Source organism: Mauremys reevesii, linkage group 3 (genome assembly GCF_016161935.1).
Source record: "Mauremys reevesii isolate NIE-2019 linkage group 3, ASM1616193v1, whole genome shotgun sequence".
Classification (NCBI taxonomy): Eukaryota; Metazoa; Chordata; order Testudines; family Geoemydidae; genus Mauremys; species Mauremys reevesii.
Genome location: NC_052625.1, coordinates 21,679,457 through 21,685,456, shown reverse-complemented (window position 1 = coordinate 21,685,456; position 6,000 = coordinate 21,679,457). Strand labels below are relative to the sequence as shown.

Here is a 6,000-nt window from a genome sequence, read left to right as displayed (position 1 = left end):
CCTTACCTCCACTTTTCACGTATTCACACACAAAACAGTGAAAGAGCGCACCTCAATCATCCAATAGGTCAATTTGGCACATTAGCCAGGAGGAAGCAAATCATGAGCGTTTTCGACCACAAACCCCATCTCTCCAGATTTGCAACCATCCCCGGACCAGTGACAGGTGCATAGGCAGCCAAATCATTGGAAATAATCAAGGAGGAAGCCAGTGGAAAAAATGAATGGGACCACTCTGGTTATTACCTTGGGGTCAGGCGAGTGCTCTGTACCCACAACCCTTACCTCCCTATTCACGTATTCACACATAAAAAAGTGAAAGAGCATGCCTCAAGCATCCAAAAGATCAGGGTTCAGCAACCTTTCAGAAGAGCTGTGCCGAGTCTTCATTTAGTCTCTCTGATTTAAGGTTTCACATGCCACTAATACATTTTAATATTTTTAGAAGGTCTCTTTTTATGGCTATAATATATAACTAAACTATTGTTGTATATAAAGTATACAAGTTTTTTAACATGCTTAAAATGCTTAATTTAAAATAAAATTAAAATGCAGAAAGCCCCAGAACCCTGCAATAGGTCAATTTGGCACATTAGCCAGGAGGAAGCAGAATGTGAGTGTTTTTGACCACAAACTCTGTCCATCCTGATTTGCAACCCCATTTGGCACATTAGCCAGGAGGAAGCAGAATGTGAGTGTTTTTGACCACAAACCCCATCCCTCCAGATTTGCAACCATCCCTGGACCAGTGACAGGTCCATAGGGAGCCAAGTCATTGGAAATAAACAAGGAGGAAGCCAGTGGAGAAAATGAATGGGGCCACTCTGGCTACCACCTTGGGTCAGGGGAGTGCGCTGTACCCACAAACGTTACCTCCCTTTTCACGTATTCACACTCAAAAAAGTGGAAGTGCGCGCCTCACTCATCCAATAGATCAATTTGTCATATTAGCCAGGAGGAAGCAAATCGTGAGCGTTTTCGACCACAAACCCCATCCCTCCAGATTTGCAACCATCCCTGGACCAGTGACACGTGCGTAGGCAGCCAAGTCATTGGAAATAATCAAGGAGGAAGCCAGTGGAGAAAATGAATGGGGCCACTCTGGCTACCACCTTGGGTCAGGGGAGTGCGCTGTACCCACAAACGTTACCTCCCTTTTCACGTATTCACACTCAAAAAAGTGGAAGTGCGCACCTCATTCATCCAATAGGTCAATTTGGCACATTAGCCAGGAGGAAGCAAATCGTGAGCGTTTTCGACTGCAAACACCTTCCCTCCAGATTTGCAACCATCCCTGGACCAGTGACAGGTGAGTAGGGAGCCAAGTCAATAGAAATAATCATGGAGGAAGCCAGTGGAGAAAATGAATGGGGCCACTCTGGTTACCACCTTGGGTCAGGGGAGTGCGCTGTACCCATAAACGTTACCTCCCTTTTCACGTATTCACACTCAAAAAAGTGGAAGTGCGCACCTCATTCATCCAATAGGTCAATTTGGCACATTAGCCAGGAGGAAGCAAATCGTGAGCCTTTTCGACCGCAAACCCCATCTCTCCAGATTTGCAACCATCCCTGGACCAGTGACAGGAGCACAGCCAACCCCGGACCAGTGACAGGTGTGTAGGCAGCCAAGTCATTGGAAATAATCAAGGAGGAAGCCATTGAAAAAAATGAATGGGGCCACTCTGGTTATTACCTTGGGGTCAGGGGAGTGCTCTGTACCCACAAACCTTACCTCCCTTTTCATATATTCACACACAAAAAAGTGAAAGAGCATGCCTCAAGCATCCAAAAGATCAGGGTTCGGCAACCTTTCAGAAGAGCTGTGCCGAGTCTTCATTTAGTCTCTCTGATTTAAGGTTTCTCATGCCAGTAATACATTGTAATATTTTTAGAAGGTCTCTTTTTATGGCTATAATATATAACTAAACTGTTGTTGTATATAAAGTATATACGTTTTTAACATGCTTAAAACGCTTCATTTAAAATAAAATTAAAATGCAGAAACCCCCAGAACCCTGCAATAGGTCAATTTGGCACATTAGCCAGGAGGAAGCAGAATGTGAGTGTTTTTGACCAAAAACTCTGTCCCTCCTGATTTGCAACCCCATTTGGCACATTAGCCAGGAGGAAGCAGAATGTGAGTGTTTTTGACCAAAAACTCTGTCCCTCCTGATTTGCAACCCATGGATCAGGCGGCAGCAAGTCCTGAGCAGGAACCCAGATGGTTATGTTGTGCGGCAGAAACTGCTACTAGTAGCAAAACGGGAGGGTTTCGAAATGTGATGGTACACCTGTTGGTGGAACCTGGGCGCTGGGGAAGGGAGCGGGGACCCGGCAGCCCCGGGCGCTCCGGTGAGTGTGGGGCGGGGCGAGGAGCCGGGCACCGCCTCCTGTCGGGGCGGGGGAGGGGTGAAGGAGCGGGCGCTGGTCCCCGCGCAGGCAGCAGGGCTGGGGGGCGCCTCGGCCCGGCCCTTCTCCTCCTGCCTGGGTCACGCAGTGTGGCTGCGGCCGCTCCCCGTGGGCACCGCCGGGTCTTTGGCCCGCTCTCCCCAGGCGCTCGGAGGTCACTGCCCCCCCCGGTCTCTGGGCTACGGTTTAGGCTTCGTCCCTGGAAAGGTTTGTGTAAAACCAGCTCCTGCCCGGGGACAAGGGGCGGGGGGGGCGGTGTTTGCCCAGCACCAGCTGTGTATAAATCAGCCTCCCTGAGCCCCCCCGCTGCAGCCCTGGCTTCAGCTGCGTGTGTGAGCCTGGCCTATAACGGGCCGCCCGTGCTCCCGGGCAGTGGGCGGCGCTGGCCAGTAGGAGCCGATTTGCGGCAGACACTCCACGGCAAGTGCCAGCAGGTCCCTCTTTCTCAGGCCCCCTCGTGTACACCCCTGCTTGAAAAGCTGTTTGTTTGTGTGCAGGTCGCTTTGTTTAGCATCTTCTGACTCCTGTTGCACTGTTTTTCTTGTGACTGCTGCCAACTGTTGTAAGAAAACTTCTTCTTTCTTTGCAGCAAGTGGTGAGCAATTTGGCCTGCTGATAGGATGTTACCTCTTTTTTCCTGCTGCCACCTTGGATGACTTGTCCAGAGTCTTTACAAGTTTGTATGATTAGGGTCAAGGTGCTGTTTATTAAATTGTTGAGGATTTCACTTCAGATCTTCATGGAAAGCCTTCCAGAATGTCTGGATGTTCTGGGATAAGACTCACTGGTAGAGCTGAGGACACAGCTAATCTAGGGCATGTCTTCGCTAGGGTTTTATAACACATGTAACCCCAGCCCTGATGCGTGGCCTAAGACTTCTCCCTGTTGCTTGCTTCTTGGAGTGGCTTCTCACCTCAAGGGTATGGGGCCTGTGAGCTCATCTGCCAGCCCCATAGGCAGCTTGGCTGTGGCTCCACCCCCAGCCTCTCTCCCCAGACCCTGGACCTGCTTCTGGCGCTAGACCCTGCCCTCCAGCAGCAGCCCTGGCCTTGGCCCCTTACCCTGTATGTCACCTCTCCTGCCACCCCTCCTCAACCAACAGAAAGGGCTACCTTTATATGGTTGTGCAAGCATTGGTGGGTCATCAAAAATGCTTCACCAATGTCAGTGTTGGCTGGTTAGGGAAGATACGTGATGCTTGCATTGTTAAGAACACAAGACTGTTGAAAGTTACAATCAGAGACTTTCTTGACTGGCAGATTACTATTGGCAATGTTGAAATGTGAGTAGCGATACTGGGAGGACCCAACCTACCCCTTGCGCCATTGGCTCATGAAGGCATCCACCTCAACAGCACCCAGGAAAGATTCAGCTACCAGCTCAGCATGTGCAGAATGACAGTTGGGTGCATAGGCGGCAGGTTTGTATAATTTTTGGTGGGGCCCAAAATGGTGGTGCCCCCCCGCTCCCGCCCTGTAAGCCGATATAAAATGAAGCTACAACGCGTCAGCGCCACAAGATTACAAGGGTCAATTAAAAGTGGAAAGTCAGAAGCAGCACTTGCCTACTTCAATATACAGTATTATATTTTGTTGCACCTGTTGTGATGAAGTGGGAATGTTCTTAATATTTTCTCTGAATACTGTGTGGGTGTCTCAGTTTCCCCTGCAAGATGCCAACTGAAGGTGTTGGGGACAAAGAGATCAGGTGGCCTCCTTGTCCGGAAGAGACACAGAGGCCAGAGGAGGGAGTGTCAGTTTGGAGCTGGCTGGGGAAATGGGGAGAGACTCAGAACTTGGTTCTGGGCTCCCCACCCCGCAAGATGGACCTGACAGAGGGGTTCTGTTTTCTGTACCAACAAGCTCTGTTTAAACTGTGTTCCCGTCATCTAATAACCTTCTGTTTTACTGTCTGGCTGAGAGTCACATCTGACTGTGGAATTGGGGTGCAGGGACCTCTGGCTGCCCCAGGACCCCGCCTGGGCGGACTCACTGCGGAAAGTGCATGGTGTGGAAGGGCATGCTGAATGCTCTGAGGTCAGACCCAGGAAGGTGTAAGCTTCTTGCCCTGGAGACAGTCTGCTCAGAGAGGAGGCTCCCCCAGAGTCCTGACTGGCTTTGAAGGAGTGGTTCCAGAGCATCCCAGCATCCCCTTCCACCCCATGCACTTCCCAGAAGTCCGCAAAGGCACTAACACTCCCTCCTCTGGCCTTTGTCAAGAAGGCTAACAGCATTTTGGGCTGTATAAGTAGGGGCATTGCCAGCAGATCGAGGGACATGATCATTCTCCTCTATTCAACATTGTTGAGGCCTCATCTAGAGTACTACGTGCAGTTTTGGGCCCCACATTGCAAGAAGGATGTGGAAAAATTGGAAAATCCAGTGGAGGGCAACAAAAATGATTAGGGGGCTGGAGCACATGACTTCTGAGGAGAGGCTGAGGGAACTGGGATGGTTTAGTCTGCAGAAGAGAAGCATGAGGGAGGATTTGATAGCTGCTTTCAACTACCTGATAGGGGGTTACAAAGAGGATGGATCTAGACTGTTCTCAGTGGTAGCAGAGGACAGAACAAGGAGTAATGGTCTCAAGTTGCAGTGGGGGAGGTTTAGGTTGGATATTAAGAAAAACTTTTTCACTAGGAGGGTGGTGAAACACTGGAATGGGTTACCTAGGGAGGTGGTGGAATCTCCTTCCTTAGAGGTTTTTAAGGCCCGGCTTGACAAAGCCGTGGCTGGGATGATTTAGTTGGGAATTGGTCCTGCTTTGAGCATGAGGTTGGACTAGATGACCTCCTGAGGCCCCTTCCAACCCTGATATTCTATGATACTCTAAACTGACCACCAAATTTAAGTTGCGTGTTTTTCCCGTCAGGTGAGGACTCTGGGGCAGGGCTGGGGATAAGGAACTTGGGGTGCAGACAGGCTGCCCCAGGGCTAGGGCCAAAGAGGACTCCTCCACCCTCCCTGGCAGCAGCAAGCTCCAGGAGGGACCCTCCTCTCCCCGCAGTTCGCTGCACATGCTCCTAGGTCCCTCTCAGGTCCAGAAAGCCCACTCGCCTCCCTATGGTGGGTACCGAGGGGAGGTTGCCATCACGTGTGGCCTCTCCTGCTGCCACTGGGGATGGGGCTGCCCCTGGCCCAGCATGGTGCAGGAGTGGGGACTGCAGGGTGGTAGCTGGGGAGGGGCACAGTATCACAAAATTCACCTAAGCCCCAGCTGCACAGGTCTAGGAAGCTCCCCTCCCCATTGGTGTAGCCAGGTTCTAACGTCAGGGGGAGCAAACACGTAAAAAAAGATGCCAGCCAACATATCCAATTACTAATCAGGTAGTTCTATAACAGGCTGCCCTGGACCCCATCACCCCCTGAAGCACAAGGTAGGGGTAGGCACCATCATGTTGTGCAACAAACACTTGACAAAATTACTGGACTTAGTGATGGACAATGCGGGCAGGTGGGTATTATGTCATTCAATCATTCAACCCATAAAATTGCACACATTTTGCCTCAGTGAAATTAAATATCCAGAGAATTACTGGGCCTGTGATGATGACCAGGGCTTGCTCACCTGTGGCTCCCGCTCCCTGTGC

At 50.8% G+C, this 6,000-nt stretch overlaps 1 long non-coding RNA gene across 1 annotated transcript in view; it reads left to right on the top strand.

Annotated features, from left to right (window-relative positions):
* The first annotated feature begins 2,295 nt into the window (after nucleotides 1–2,295).
* The window catches only part of LOC120402161, a 44,047-nt gene continuing 40,342 nt past the window's right edge, over nucleotides 2,296–6,000 (top strand). Inside the window, exons 1-3 of the long non-coding RNA XR_005597027.1 lie at nucleotides 2,296–2,354; nucleotides 3,001–3,087; nucleotides 3,671–3,831. This is a non-coding gene — a long non-coding RNA (uncharacterized LOC120402161). The remainder of the gene's footprint in view (nucleotides 2,355–3,000; nucleotides 3,088–3,670; nucleotides 3,832–6,000) is intronic.